This window comes from Eleutherodactylus coqui, chromosome 1 (assembly GCF_035609145.1).
Source record: "Eleutherodactylus coqui strain aEleCoq1 chromosome 1, aEleCoq1.hap1, whole genome shotgun sequence".
NCBI classification, from domain to species: domain Eukaryota; kingdom Metazoa; phylum Chordata; class Amphibia; order Anura; family Eleutherodactylidae; genus Eleutherodactylus; species Eleutherodactylus coqui.
This window is the reverse complement of record NC_089837.1, coordinates 460,426,484-460,441,223: the sequence shown is the minus strand read 5'-3', so window position 1 is coordinate 460,441,223 and position 14,740 is coordinate 460,426,484. Positions and strand designations below refer to the sequence as shown.

The following is a 14,740-nucleotide window of genomic DNA, read 5'->3' as shown; positions in this document are numbered from 1 at the left end:
GTTAACCACTCGTCCATCGCGTGCGTAATACACAGCAAATGGAGTCCATGAAAGTACATTGATTTTCATTGATCCATTCACATCAGAATATATACATTGCGTGTAATGTGTTGCGTGAAAAGGATCGCAGCATGTTCTATTTCACCGTGTCTTACAGCCCTATTGTTCTCTATGGGTTGCGTAATCAATGCTGTCCATACGCAACACATTGTGTATGCACGGTTATTGTTTTTGTGATTGACTCAAGGCCCGTGCCAGCCTGTATCTTGCTGTTTCTGAAGTCAAACCAATGGACACGGAGAATCTGGCGTTGGCATAGCATGTGAAAGGACTCCAGATTCTCAGTGGTTTGCGACAGTAAGGTCCAGGTCTCTGAGCCGTACAATAATATTGGCATTACGCAGGTCTGGTAAAATTGAATCTAAGTCCTGAGTGTTATGTTCTGCCTCTGCCAGAGTTTATCCAGGGACCTCATCGCAGAGGCTAACAGCGCTATTCTCCGCAGGATGTCCGGCCTTATACACAACCTCTAAAACAGTCTCAAAACTCTATACTTTTGACTATAAAGTGACCAGCCACGAAGACAGCTCCGACTCGTCATGGTATGAATGCCACAGAACAGCTGAGCGGGCACATGCTGCCAGCACCACAAATACACCGCTCCAAACTCTGTGTAGTGGCCAGCGCTTGCAACTGCAGGCATGGCTCTCATTCAAATCACTGACAGCATGCGCCCTATCCTGATGATAGGTCATCAATCTATTTCCCTGGAAAACCCCTTCAATCTTCAGCTGGTCAAAACTGAGATCACATGACCATCTAAGGGGAAAGAATTTCAGATAGAATAACTAACCAAGGTAATACTAGCCGACTTATGTACACTGGGGGGCTATCTCCACAATGAATGAAAACATATTTTCACTGGAGTGGCCCTTTGACTTGGTCTTCATTCCCCATTTGCATCAATGAGCCTTGGGCACATATGCCCCTGTTATGGTTTCAGCAGATGTCCTTTCTTGGACCACTTTTGGCAGGTACTTACAAATACCCACAAGACTTGCCATTTTGGAGAGGCTTTGATCCAGTTGTCTAGTCATCACAATTTGACCCTTTTCAAAGTCATTTAGTTCCTTACACTTGCCCATTTTATCTGCTTCCAACACTTCAACTTCAAGTTCTGACTGCTGAATAATGAGCATTTTCTCACACGGACGAGAAAAGCGCATGAGATTCGTGTGTTACAAGATGCACAAATCGCGTACCAATATGCACCCCATTCTTTTGAATGGGGTCATATACATGTGCAATTTTTTGCCCGCATTGTTTCCTCGGAATGCTGTTCGTTTCCGTCATAAGACAGCCGTTTGGCCAGGGAATTCTCTGTTCAGGGAGCAGGAAACCGGACCCCCCGATGCAGATGAACATGGCCGTGCGCATGAGGCCAATGGTACTGGATGTCATTTGTTGAGGACACTGATGAATACATTTTTAAAAGATCTGTAAATTGTCTTCCTTTTTAATATTGAGGTAATGGACAATAAAGAGAGGCTAAGCATTTTGATTACAGTTAAAGTACCCTTAAGTCTCTCCTGTCAGTCTATCTTCTACAATATTAAATCACTTTTGAACTTTGATGGGATCATAAAACAGCTTCAAAGGCCGTCAGGAGAACAGGAAGAAGAGCAGGATACCATAAGACAGTCTGATGGATTTGCTGGTGAAGAACATTCTGCAGCTTGTTATGTAATGTCGTACATAGAAGCTTCAGAAACCAAAAAGTTGAACATTTTTAACAAAGTTTAATTACAGATATGATTTTTCGTCATGTATTTCAGTTTCTTTACTGGAGCTGCACCCTCAACACACCTTTTTGATAGTTCATTGGACAAGCATGCATCTACTGAGACCAATAAGAAGTCAGATGAGGTGCAGCTAGGACATTTTAGCAAGGCTGAGTTACACCTGATATATAAAATGTTGAAATTTATGCAAGTAAAAATGCATCACCATTAAAGGGGCACTAAGTTTCAGAAAACTTTTTCTCACCTACTAACTGGCATTAGCCTCATTTTTTCTGTAATATACTTACATGGTACTAGTGTAGTATGTCTCCACCGGACGTATGGGTTGGCCAGGCTCACCTACAGGTAACGCCCAAATCTGGCAAAAGTTCCCGACTGGCTCCACACACCCCTTCACAGATTTCCGAGGTCCAAGCTGAGCTGTCAAGTGATCAGCCCCGAGTCTACAGCCACGGCCACCTCCGAGCTCCCGACTAGCTAACATACATTTTCTTTTCTGCCAAATCTAGGCCTGCACATCCAGTTGTTCCGAGAAGGCATCATGAAGCTGCTGAGCAGAATTGTTGCGGAGCTGGCTGCTCGGGAGCTCTGATGCGAACGTGGTGGGTCAAGCCTTGGGAATCTGTGAAGGTCTGTGTGCAGGAGCCAATCGGACACTTCTTGAAAACTCTCACACACATTAAGTTTTGACAGCTAAGATACAATTTTAATGTAAGGTAAATTATTTCTAAATTCGGAAATGTATCCTTAGATTAGAAGGGTTTTATACTTCTTTGTATAGTACTGTAAGTCCATAAAACATACTTTTGCATGTGCCATCTATGACTATATTTTTCAATACAAATTGATGCCACAGGGCGGGGAGGTATACTATAAAGACAGGACTACACAGGGTCACAACCAACAACATAGGGTGAAAGAACGAACTGATACGTCTCTGCTATTACCTGTAGATGGGTTAATTACATTCTTTAGGAATACAGTAAAGGAAGTATTTAATTGGAATGCAACATGGGAGGAAGTAATCATCTTACTCATCGTCAAGTAGGCAGATCCCATCTCAAACTGCTGTATAGCATGTGACTACCCCGTAAATGTAACAACTTACAAGAGTTAATAAAGAACCTCCGAACTCTTTAGTCCGTGTAGGCTCCTGCTAGGCTTTAAGTAATTTGCGAGAAGAAGGATTGGAAACAACGCCATTCAAAAATGAAAACTTGTCTCCTTAGCTGTGTAACTCAGCCGTACTATAATGAATTGTCAGGACAGTAATAGGCAGCGTCTATGAAGAAAGACGCACCGGGGTAACAAAAGGGCCATAGAAAGGAGCAAGCGGCAGGAGAGGACGCTAAAAATATCCACAATTCAATAGCCTGAAAATAAATGCTTTGATGGGCAACACTTAATTGCTGTTGAATCCTCGGTGGAGTCCAGAACGAGTACAGATCCTTCACATCACTTTTATTTTTATTCTAGAGTATCGGTCTTCTAATAAAGGTTATAACCTGTCTACGTTTAACACTGTAAAGCTGATTTACAAAGAATGTGTCACAGAAACAGACCTCGTTAAATGAGGGCATTTATCAAATGCCCAAATAACACTAAGATAGCCATAGCCCCTAATGAACGGTCCCACAAACTCCTAAATCATGGATCACAATGAAATGCTCTCTCTACCTACAGTGGCGCAGGATGGGTACTGCAGCTCAGCCCCGCATGTACTGACCAGCTACTGTAGCAGGATGGGACTCGGTTGAGCATTGCAGCCCCTTTGTTCTTGATTGGTGGCGGCTCTGGGCGCCGGACCAAAATGATTATGGATACAGTAGTGCTATGAATATGTACTTTCCTACAAAACCCCGTAGCAATTTCTTTCATTTTTGCCTTCATAGTTGCATTCTTCATTCTCTAACCCCTTTGCGCACAGCGCTATAACAGTATGGTGCAGGGAGCGAATACTTCTTGCAGCACACTTTGTGTTCCGAATTTGTTTTATAATGGTAAACTGCATTCCAAAAAGCACTATTGTCCTAGTTGTTTTTTCTTTTATGCCGTTTACCGCTCAACTTAATCGAGGAGATACCTTTATTTTATAGGTTGTTTCAATTATGGTGGTAGGGATACATCAAAAATTCCTAAGAGTTTGGCAGCGGTTCTTTAATAAAAGTGATTAATTAAAAAATGTAGTAAATTAGTTTAATGCCTTTTTTTCCCTTTTTTTGGATACATTTTTTTTATTAATTTCATTTCTGATTTTTTTTAAAGTTTTTCTAATAGGAACTTTCATTTAAAAAAACCCCAAAAAACTATAATTACATACCATGGAAAATGGACATCTGTAGGCATTAGAGATGAGCGAACGTACTCGTAACGAGTACTTACGCACCCGAGTACCGCCATTTTCGAGTACTTCAGTACTCGGGCGTAAAGATTCGGGGGGCGCCGGGGGGCTGGGAGAGGCGCGGCGGTGCGGGGGGGAGCAGCGGGGAACAGGGGGGAGCCCTCTCTCTCTCCCTCTCCCCCCCACTCCCCACTGCTACCCCCCGTGCCGCCACGGCGCCCCCCGAATCTTTACGCGCGAGTACTGCTGTACTCGAAAATGGCGGTGCTCGGGTGCGTAAGTACTCGTAACGAGTAGGTTCGCTCATCTCTAGTAGGCATCTATTAGGACATGACGTACTGGATCCATTCTGGAGGTTTTTTTTATAATTATTCAAAATGTTACTTGATTTTTTTAAATAAAGGTTACAAAGAAAAAAATTTTGCGCCAAAAGAAGCACTAGGACTTATTTTTGGGGGATGTTTTATTATACTTACCTAGCAGGCTCGGCCCATGTACCTCCTGCTGCTCTCCGGAGCTCCAGCGTGGTTCCTGCAGTCCTCGGCCACTGGTACAACATCACCTCCTGGTTACGGGATTCAGAAATCCCACCTCCAGGAAGCAATGGCTGTGATTGGTTCTGTGACCGCTGCGCAGCCAATCAATGCAGCGCTCAATGAACTAATGCGATGGCTGTGATTGGTTCATCAAGCCCGGAATTCTGTTAGCCTGGGAGAAATCCTTCAACTGGTTTAATAGAGCCAGCTGACAGTTCAGCAGCAGCTTGCTGCTAAACTCCCTCCTCCTCCCTTTGCTGACAGCTCCGGGCAATAGAAGCTACCATAAAAGCATACGGGAGCTGCCGACAAAGGTAGAGGGAGGGAGTTTAGCAGCAAGCTGCTGATAAACTATCTTCTCCTCCCTTTGCTGGCAGCTCCCATAAGCTTCTATGGGAGTTGCCAGCTGATCGCAGCCAAAAGATAGGGCTAGACCTATCTTTGCCGGTCGCGTCAAAATGTGCTATATTTTCCAGCTGGTCTATTTTACGTCTCGGCCAAGGCTCAGGTGTGAATAGGGATGGCTTGATAGGCAGTCTCATAAGGCAGCCCTGGGCCTTTCAGAAGGCCCCCGGCTGCCATGACACCTACACGTATGAGACCCCTGAACATCGTTTAAAGGGCATTTAAAGGCTTAATAGCCGTGATCGGCCGCACAGCCGATTGCAGCTATTGCCCGCGGGTGTCAGCTGCAGTAAACAGCTGATGCCGGCGCTGTATGAAGAGAGGTCGCCCCACGACCTCTCTTCATACATACCCCGACGCTCCAGGACGTAAATGTACGTCCTGGAGCGGGAAGGGGATAAGGAGTTATGATACCTCTCTCGAAAAAAGTACAGTAAAACACGCGCTTGCACGCGCAAATACGCAACGCCCATTTTGCAAATACATAACGCAAATGCCACTAGCCTTAGGCCGGGCTCACACGAGCGTATTTGAATTGCGTATCACGCGCCCGATTTACACGGCAAATTGCTGCAATTCAAATACACTGATTTTCGTCGCTCGACTCACACTTGCGTTTATTCATTGCATATGCTATGCGTGTAAAAAAGAACGCGGCATATTCTAGTTCACTGTGTATTACGCGCAACAGAGCCCTATTGTTCTCTACGAAATCTCAGTACATATGTAATCACATTGCGCATGTGCGGCGTTCATAAGCAACATTGCTGAGAGACAATAGGAGAGTAAAAAGAAGAAACTAGGACGCGCAGGCAAAAGAACGCAACAATACGCGACGATGCGCCGTTCTACACCCCGGATACGCAGCGTTTTCACATACACGTCAGCCCGGCCCTGTCCTACGATTTGGATGCAGTTTGATGTCATGGGACCAAGATTGCTGTAGAGCACCAGGCTGTAGAGAGACATACATATATTTGGATCTCCTTTAGGCTAACTTCACACAGGCGAGGGCGATATTGCCCTCGCCAACATGCGATTTCCCCCACGGATGCGAGGCGTTTTTGCACTCACCATAAAGTTATAAATGGCTTTAACCCCTTAAGGACATGGCCTATTTTGGGCATAAGGACGCAACGCTTTTTGGCGGACTTTCATCTCCATCTTTCAAAAACCATAACTTTTTTATTTTTCCGTCGACACAGCCGTATGATGGCTTGTATTTTGCGTGGCGAACTGTAGTTTTTATTGGTGCCATTTTGGGTATATAGATTATATTGTAAAACTTTTATTAATTTTTTATGACAGCAGGAAGAGAAAACGCATCAATTCTGCCGTGCAGGATAAAAAGCGTGTTTAATTTATTGTACGAGTCGTTACAGATACGACCATACCAAATTTGTGGGATTTTAATTTAAAAAAAAAAGCTAATATGGGAAAAAGCACAACAAAGGAGTTTTTTGTTTTTTTTACATTACTGTTATCTTTTTATTACACTTTTTAGATCCCTGTAGGGGAGACTTGCACAGTAGCAGCTATAATCGCTATGATAAAGCATTGCAGGACTTCTGCCCTGCAATGCCTTATCGCTTGTATTAGCGATCACAGGCACTGGCTATGCAGAACGACGGTAGCTGGCGTCCTGTTGCCATGGCAACCCGTAAAGCTCTCCGCGATTACATCGCAAGAGTTCGATGACATCACAGAGGGAGCGCCCTCCCTCTGTGCACCCTTTACATGCCCTGATCTACATAGATCGTGGCAGGGAAGGGGTAACAGCGGGGGTCACTGTCCGGATGCACCCCCACTGTTGCAGTGGGAGACCGGCTCCCGCCGCAGGATAGCACGGGATCTCTTCTGATCTTGCGCTATCCACAGGGCGTAACTGTATGTCCTGTTATGTTAAGTACCCCGCAGCCAGGGCGTAAATTTACGTCCTGTGGTGTAAAGGCCAGGCTCACACAGGTGTATATCTACCGGGCATTATTATGCACGCGCTGTACGCCTGTGTGATATATGGTATCTCCCAGTCAATCAATTACATTGCCTTACGCAGTTACCCTCACATTAGCGTGTCGGAATTGCGTAATACGCGAGTGTGAGTGGAAGAAAAACACATGGCAGCGTGCGTGACTCCGATGTACCCCAAAATGGTACAGCTCACCACGGAACACACAAACCCTCACGGCAACGCCATGGAAACCTAAAAAAAGTTACGGCCTATGAAATGTGGAGATAAAAATCCCAAACTACGGTTGCATCAAACTAGGCCCTTCCTTAAGGGTTAAAGAGCCCATTCCCTCTTCCAAGACATCACACTTTCCTGGCAGGGAAGAATGGAAACTTTCCATTCTACAAAATAACAAGAACTCCCTCGAAAACTGCCCCGTTACCCATAGCAACGCGAATCCAGCTGAGGTATCTGACCTCCTGCCAGCGCATGTATCTCTGGGTAATGTAGTACGTTGCAATGGAATGTAGAGATTGCTGATCGCGTTGTGAAACTACAACTCCCAGGTAGCAGCGCGCGGAGCTTTTGTTGTTGTGGGACAGCTGATTTCTGAGTGCGGGGGTAAGAGGTTTTGTTTTGTTCCTATGAGGGGGTCTAATATGCCGGGTGTTCAGCGGCCTGGGTGAGGGCGGGCCGGGTGTGCAGCCCAGGAACAGGGCGGCGGGCTCCGCTCCAGTGATGCGGGGACACAAGTGCTGCGCAGCAAGTCTCCAGCTGCTGTCTAGGCCTCGTGCTGGCGGCTGCAGGAGGAGGAGATGCCCACACTGCCGGCGGCTTGGAGTTTGCTCTGCACCATAAGTTTTGCTAATAGTCTCATGAGGGAGTTTATGATGATGCAGAAGAGTCCCCATGCAATAATCAGTGATATCTCCTCTCCTGCCATTAGTTATGCACTGTGCCCCATGCAATATGCTGCAGCTACTACTCCCAGCAACATGCTGCTACTACTGCCCCCATAGTCATTAGTCAGGGCTGCCATCATACCGTCGCCGCGTACGTGCAGAACGACCTACAAATCTGCAGCAGGAGAAGAATTGCTTTGAATTTCACCCCTTGCAAAAAATTTTGCGCCCCAAAATACGCCAAAAATGTAAGTCCGTACCGCGACATCCCCTATGGTAGGAATAATGATGGCCATGTTGGATGGCCCCCTATGCAATAAATAGGGTGAAATCTGCAACACACGGTCCCCCTTCGCACGGGCGTATTTGCACGCGTAAAATTTGCGCATGCAAAACGCAGAGAATAGAACCTGTTGATTTCAATGGGTTCCTCACATTTCCGTATTTTGCGTCCGCATTTTGGTCGTGCAAAAAACAAACGCAAAGGTGCCATAGAATTTAATAGGGGGTGCGGAAATGCACGCAATCCACAAGAAGACGCGTAATAAGCTGCGTTATTCCGCTGGAAAAAGAACTCATCTGAACCTCATTAGACATTTCAAGTTGCACTGAGGCCGCGTTCCCACGCGATGAAATTCTGCAAAAATCTTGCGCAATATTTGCAGTGGGACCGCACAGAAATTCCGCAAGATTTCCGCAGCGGAAATGCAGTTTCAAAACCCGCGCTGTTCAGCATAGGTTCGAAGCGGCTTGTATTCTGCTGCCGGAATCTCTCACCATAGAGAGAAGAGAGCCCGCAGCGGAAATGACGATACAGTTGACATGTTGCGGATTTGAATTCTGCGCGTCTTGTCCGCAGTATGTGGATGAGATTTTTGCAAATCTCGTCCATATTTCCGCTTCGATTCAGGCTTTAGAATGCATGCGGAATTTTTGTGCGGAGAGTTCGCATGGAAATTCCGTGGCAGTTCCACCCGTTGTGAGATGCAGAAAACTCGCACGGAAATAGAACCCATTATTTTCAGTGGGTCTCCTTACATGGGCGATTTTTCTTTCACAGCGATGCCGTGAAATGGAACGATCGCAGCATGTTCTTTATCCGTGTGAGTCTCGCACGAGGATAGAGGATGCTGATGTGCGGTTTCCCGCACAGCACACAGACAGTGACCGTGTCCTGTGCAATGCGACTTGTATCCACCCGTGTGGATGCATCCTCAGGCCAGCTTCACACAGGCCAATATTCACTGAAAGCTTTCCGCAGTGGAAAACCTGCAGCAAATACGCTGGGAAACCACAGTGGCCAAATCTGCACTGTTGCTGATCTGCTGCTGATCTTATCCCTTTTATTTCAAGGGTTGAAATCCACAGCAATAGTCGCGCTGCGGCATAAATAGTCGCGCTGCAGCATATTAGTCATGCTGCGGGATAAATAGTCGCGCTGCAGCATATTAGTCATGCTGCGGGATAAATAGTCGCGCTGCAGCATATTAGTCACACTGCAGCATAAATAGTCGTGCTGCAGCATATTCGTCACGCTGCGGGATAAATAGTCGCGCTGCAGCATATTAGTCATGCTGCGGGATAAATAGTCACACTGCGGATTTAGCATGTTCAGTGTTTTTCAAAAAAGCTACGAATTAGTTGCAGAAATTTTCCACTCCATGTGTAGGAGATTTTTGAAATCCACGCGGCTTCTTCTGTAAATCTCCGCAGCAGATTCCGAAGCATTGACGGCCTAAGGGTTCAGCTGCATATTGCTGAATTTGCCGCTGTGGATGTTAGTGCGGATCCACGTCAAAATCTGTATATGTTGGTGTGGATTTTGCTACAGATTTCCCTCCTCATTTGAAGATTAGCCAGCATTTGACAGGCTGTGGATTTTAAATCCGCACCGCATGTCATTTCCACCGTGGACTTGGCGTGGATTTTTTTATGCGCCATGTAGGTGACATCTACATGCCTTCCTTCACCCAGGCCATAAATCTGCTGTAGAAAATCTGCCTCACTTGCATTACAAGCTATGTGGCCGAACTTTATAAAATTGTGCATGGAATCCACAAAGTATTGGAAATCCGCTGCAGATACTAAATCTGCTGTGGAAATTGACAGCGGATTCTGACTTTTGCAAAAGAAAGATTGCAACTTACGGTAAATCCTCTTCTTTCCCCCAGTGATGCGTCATGTGACCTGTGACATCACCACTGGTTCCTGATCCGGTGCTGTCGGTGTTCGGTAACATGGACTAAGGGCAAAGCGGTTGTCTGAGATAATCTTTTTTCCGAAGGGGTCCCCAATGTGTAAGCATTTTATAGACTCATACTGCTCCCTGCTTAACTCCCACTGGCAACTCCGGATTTACCTGTTGATGTTGTCCTGCGCCGTTTCCCAAACAAGCTGCTGCAGCGAATTGCGGAACTCAGTGATTGTCGCCGAGCTCTGGCTGTAGCAGCAGGTTTACAGGGTGTTTCTGCAGCCTGTAAACAACAACACAGGGCAGACCCGGAGCCACCGATGGGGGACGAGCCAGGGAAGGGGATGTATGAACTCTATGAACTCTTTATTATGTTTATACACTAAGGGACCCCTTTGGATAAAACTTTTTTTTTTTTATCTTGGACAACCCCTTTAATTATTTGCAACAGGCTAGGGCTACACGGCAGCTATGGCCATGGCACACTTTGCAACCTAACGTAAGTGAATGCAAAAGCATTGCGACTCGCAATTTGCAGTGAACCGTCAAGTTCAAGCCTGCCGGATTACTTGAGGTTGATGGCACACTGCAATGTGACCGCATTCACTTCTATTCGGCTGCGATGTAGCAGGACAAGATTGCAGTCTTTGGCCTCATCATGTATTGTGACCACAATTGTCCTGGTGTCAGACACATTTATGAAATAGACGTTTTTTAAAAAGATTGAGAAAAAAGTTGCATCTCCACATCAAACAGCCCTTGGCATGGAAAAAGAGACGGAACGTAAGCCAGTGTAAAAGTTAGCGGAAATGATGTATATTGTGCCGCATTCATCAAACGGCATGAGCGGTCATAAATTTACCTAAATATAGGTTGATAAATTAGCCAAGAAATAGCGTAGACTATGTGAAAATCACTCCAAAAGTGGCTTCACTTCTTTAAAATAAAACCGGCTGTGTCTACCGCAGGAACCTCGGGCATCTGTGGAGCTTCTTTGCTCATGAAGGGGGGAAAACTGCTAAGAGACTTCCCCAACTTTTTACTATTGAGCCAATACACACCTACTAGCCAGTCATTCAAAGGGGTTTCCCACCATGTGCACTAACGGCATCTAGGCTATTTGGCTAATCAATGGTGGATCCTAAAACGAAGTCGTCTTAGCAGTCAGTACCCCACCAATCACATATTGATTTCATATCTATCTAATAGATATGTCATCAATACATATTAGGGGGAAACTCCTTCCATCCCCACTGATCCTGGTGGAGTATGTGCACTGCCACTCCATTCATTTCGGTGGGACTGCAGGAGATGGTCGAATTCAAATTATGTCCAGCAGTCCCACGGAAATAAAGCAAGAGCGTGCATGTGTGCCCACCCTTGTTCTTGTGATCAGCCCCCACTGATCAGATGCCTGCCCCCAATCCTGTCGATAGAGGCTAATTTCATTGCGTGGCACAACCCTTTTAAGGCTATGTTCACAAAATGTCAAAAAGCTGGACAAAAACAGAATTGCCCCCAGGGGTCCGTTCAGTTTCGTCATAAGACCCATCCTTTTGGCCAGTGGATTCCGTTTTCTTACTCCCATAACGGAGCAGGAAACGGAAACAACACTAATGTGAAAGGAGCTTAAGTCAATGACTTACAGAACCTGTTTCGCTGGTCCCTCACATTTTCCAAAACCCTGCAACATTTTTTGGCTCGGAAATATACCCGTCGGTTTGTATCAGTTTTACAGCATAGAGAAAAATGTTCTGTTGCTACCTGGAAAACAATAAGAAAATGTTGATCTCTCCTGGTCTGGGATCATACAGGGCGGTTCGATGCAGTCATAAAGGGTGGAAAAGTACAAAAGTTACACTGTGTGAAGTTGGCCTTGAATTGCCTTTTCTAGTTCTAATCTACAGTAGGATGTGTCATGAAGTCATCAGTGGGCCCGCTCCACAGATCGCTGGACTGAAACCAATCTGTTCCCTGGGTCAACACCATAAAACACTGGGGGGGACTAGCCCTCCTTCTGTCTCTTTTTAGTAGTTTGAATACATCATATTGTACAGTAGGCAGTGTGGCTCCTTCAAGGGGTTGTCCAAGAGTTTAAGAAATCGAATCCTAAAATTAAAAAAACCCCATTTCCCTTCCCACCTATTAAATCCTGTCCCAGTGGTCCCTGTTGGAGTCATTTAAGTTTGTTGGATCGATGACTTGCTGTATATCCATATGACCGCTGCAGCCAATCACTGGTCTTAACGATAACATGTTGTGCATGCTAGCAAAACAACTGAAATAATAATGGTTTTGCTAACGTGTACAATATGTGATCGACCAAGGCCAGTGATTGGCTGCCGCGGTCACATGGATATACGACACATCATCGATCCAAGAAAATTAAACAATTCCAACTGTTCCTCCCATGAAGTTGGTATGTTGCTGCGTAGGTAATAATAATCTTTATATAGCACCAACATATTCCGCAGCGCTTACAAAAACAGGGGGATACAGAAAGACAAAAATACAAAAACTACAATTACATGTAGTAATCAGTTGATGGAAATAGTAGTGGTGAGGGTCCTGCTCCAATGAGCGTATATACTACAAATAATGGGGTGACACAGAGGGTAAAGGGGCTGAAGATGTGCACGGTATGGCGAGGTGGAGAGTTAGGGATGTTATACACACAGACAATGGTCAGGCGGTAGAGTGGCTGAATCAGTATGACTGCAGGGGGCAGTTGATGGCGGCTAGCAGGGATTGCAGTCAGTAGGACAAGGAGCATGGTATCAGGCGGAGTTCAGAGGGGTTTGGTTTGGGGGATGTGGTATGCCTTCCTGAAGAGGTGTGTTTTTAGGGCACGCCTGAAGTTTAGTGTGTCAGTGATTGCACGGATAGTTTTGGGTAGTGCGTTCCAGAGGACTGGTGCTGCTCTTGAGAAGTCTGGGAGGCGGGAATGAGAGGTTCGAATTAAAGGGACACTCAGTCTGATTTCATTAGCAGAGCGGAGGGCGCTGGCTGGGTGGTGGATCGAGATAAGGGAGGCAATGTAGGGGGGCGCTGCGCTGTGGAGCGCATTGTGGATGAAGGTAGTGAGTTTAAATTGAATTCTGTATTTAACGGGCAGCCAGTGCAGTGACTGGCACAGGGCAGAGGCATCCGAGTAGCGGCTGGACAGGAAGATGAGCCTGGCTGCAGCATTCAGGATGGATTGGAGAGGGTAGAGTCTGGTGCAGGGGAGGCCGATCAGCAACGAGTTGCAATAATCGAGCCGGGAGTGGATGAGGGCAATAGTGAGCGTTTTTAGTGTGTCCACGGTGAGAAAAGGGTGGATTTTTGCGATGTTCTTGAGTTGCAGCTGACCTGTTCTGGCGAAAGATTGGATATAGGGGGTAAAGGAGAGATCAGAGTGGAATATAACCCCAAGACAGCAGGCGTGCTTGGAGCTATAGTGGGACCACACACTAAGATGAAGATGTTAGGATGAGGTCGATTAGTAGAATCACCAGTAGGTCAGTTTTTGAGAGTTTTAGTTTTAGGTAGAGAGAGGACATGGTGTTAGAGACAGCGGACAGACAGTCGGTGATGTTTTGGAGGAAAGGTGCAGAGATGTCACGGGAAGAGGTGTATAACTGGGTGTCGTCAGTATAGAGCTGGTATTGGAGGCCAAATCTCCTGATGGTTTGTTCAATAGAGGCTGTGTAGATGGAGAAAAGGAGGGGGCTAAGGACCGAGCCCTGGGGGACCCCAACACCAAGGGGAAGAGGAGGGGAGGTAGAGCCAGCAAAGGAGACGCTGAAGGAGTGGTCAGATAGATAGGAGGAGAACCAGGAGAGAGCAGTGTCCTTTAGGCCAATGGAGCGAAACATACTGAGGGAGTTTGTGGTCAACAGTGTCAAATGCTGCAGAGAGATCGAGGAGGATCAGTAGGGAGTAATCATCCCTCGATTTGGCTGTCAGGAGGTTGTTTGACACTTGTAAGAGCGGTTTCTGTCAAGTGTAAGGGGCGAAAGCCAGACTGTAGGGGGTCAAGAAGAGAGTTTTCTGATAGATAGCTTATAAGGCAGAAGTAAACCAGGCGTTCTAGTAGTTTGGAGATGGAGGGCAAGTTGGAGATCAATCGGTAGTTGGCAGCATCGGTCGAGTCCAGAGTCGGTTTCTTTAGCAGCGGGGATATGATAGCGTGTTTGAAAGAGGTGGGTAAGATTCCAGAGGTCAGAGAGAGATTGAATATAGTGGTGATGTGGGAGATGACCACCGGGGAGAGGGACCGGAGAAGGTGTGAGGGGAGAGGGTCACTAACGCAGATAGTGGGGCGAGCAGGTAAGAATATGTGACCCACATGGAATAAAATACAGAGTGAGTCAAAATGTTTGTTACACCAGTTTAATGTGACACGCGTCGGGTGCTTTTCCTTGGGCTCTTGCCAAGGGCCGCCAGGTCCATGATGGTTGTTACTTCACCTGTAGCTGTTTTAGGCCGCCTCGATCATCATACGTCCTGTCTTCTTGAACTTTTGGATTAGTTTCGCAACACAATCATTTGAAACTTGTGTCGCAATGACTGTCTGGGCCACTTGAAATATTGACTTAACCCTGCCAGCAGTAACACATCAATCCGCTCC

General features: G+C 46.2%; 1 protein-coding gene across 2 annotated transcripts in view; it reads left to right on the top strand.

Annotated features, from left to right (window-relative positions):
* The first annotated feature begins 7,584 nt into the window (after positions 1 to 7,584).
* The window catches only part of CALCOCO1 (calcium binding and coiled-coil domain 1), a 42,684-nt gene continuing 35,528 nt past the window's right edge, over positions 7,585 to 14,740 (top strand). For both annotated transcript variants that reach the window (XM_066584264.1, XM_066584263.1), the window contains exon 1: positions 7,585 to 7,656. The gene's annotated coding sequence lies outside the window, so the exon portion shown is untranslated. The remainder of the gene's footprint in view (positions 7,657 to 14,740) is intronic.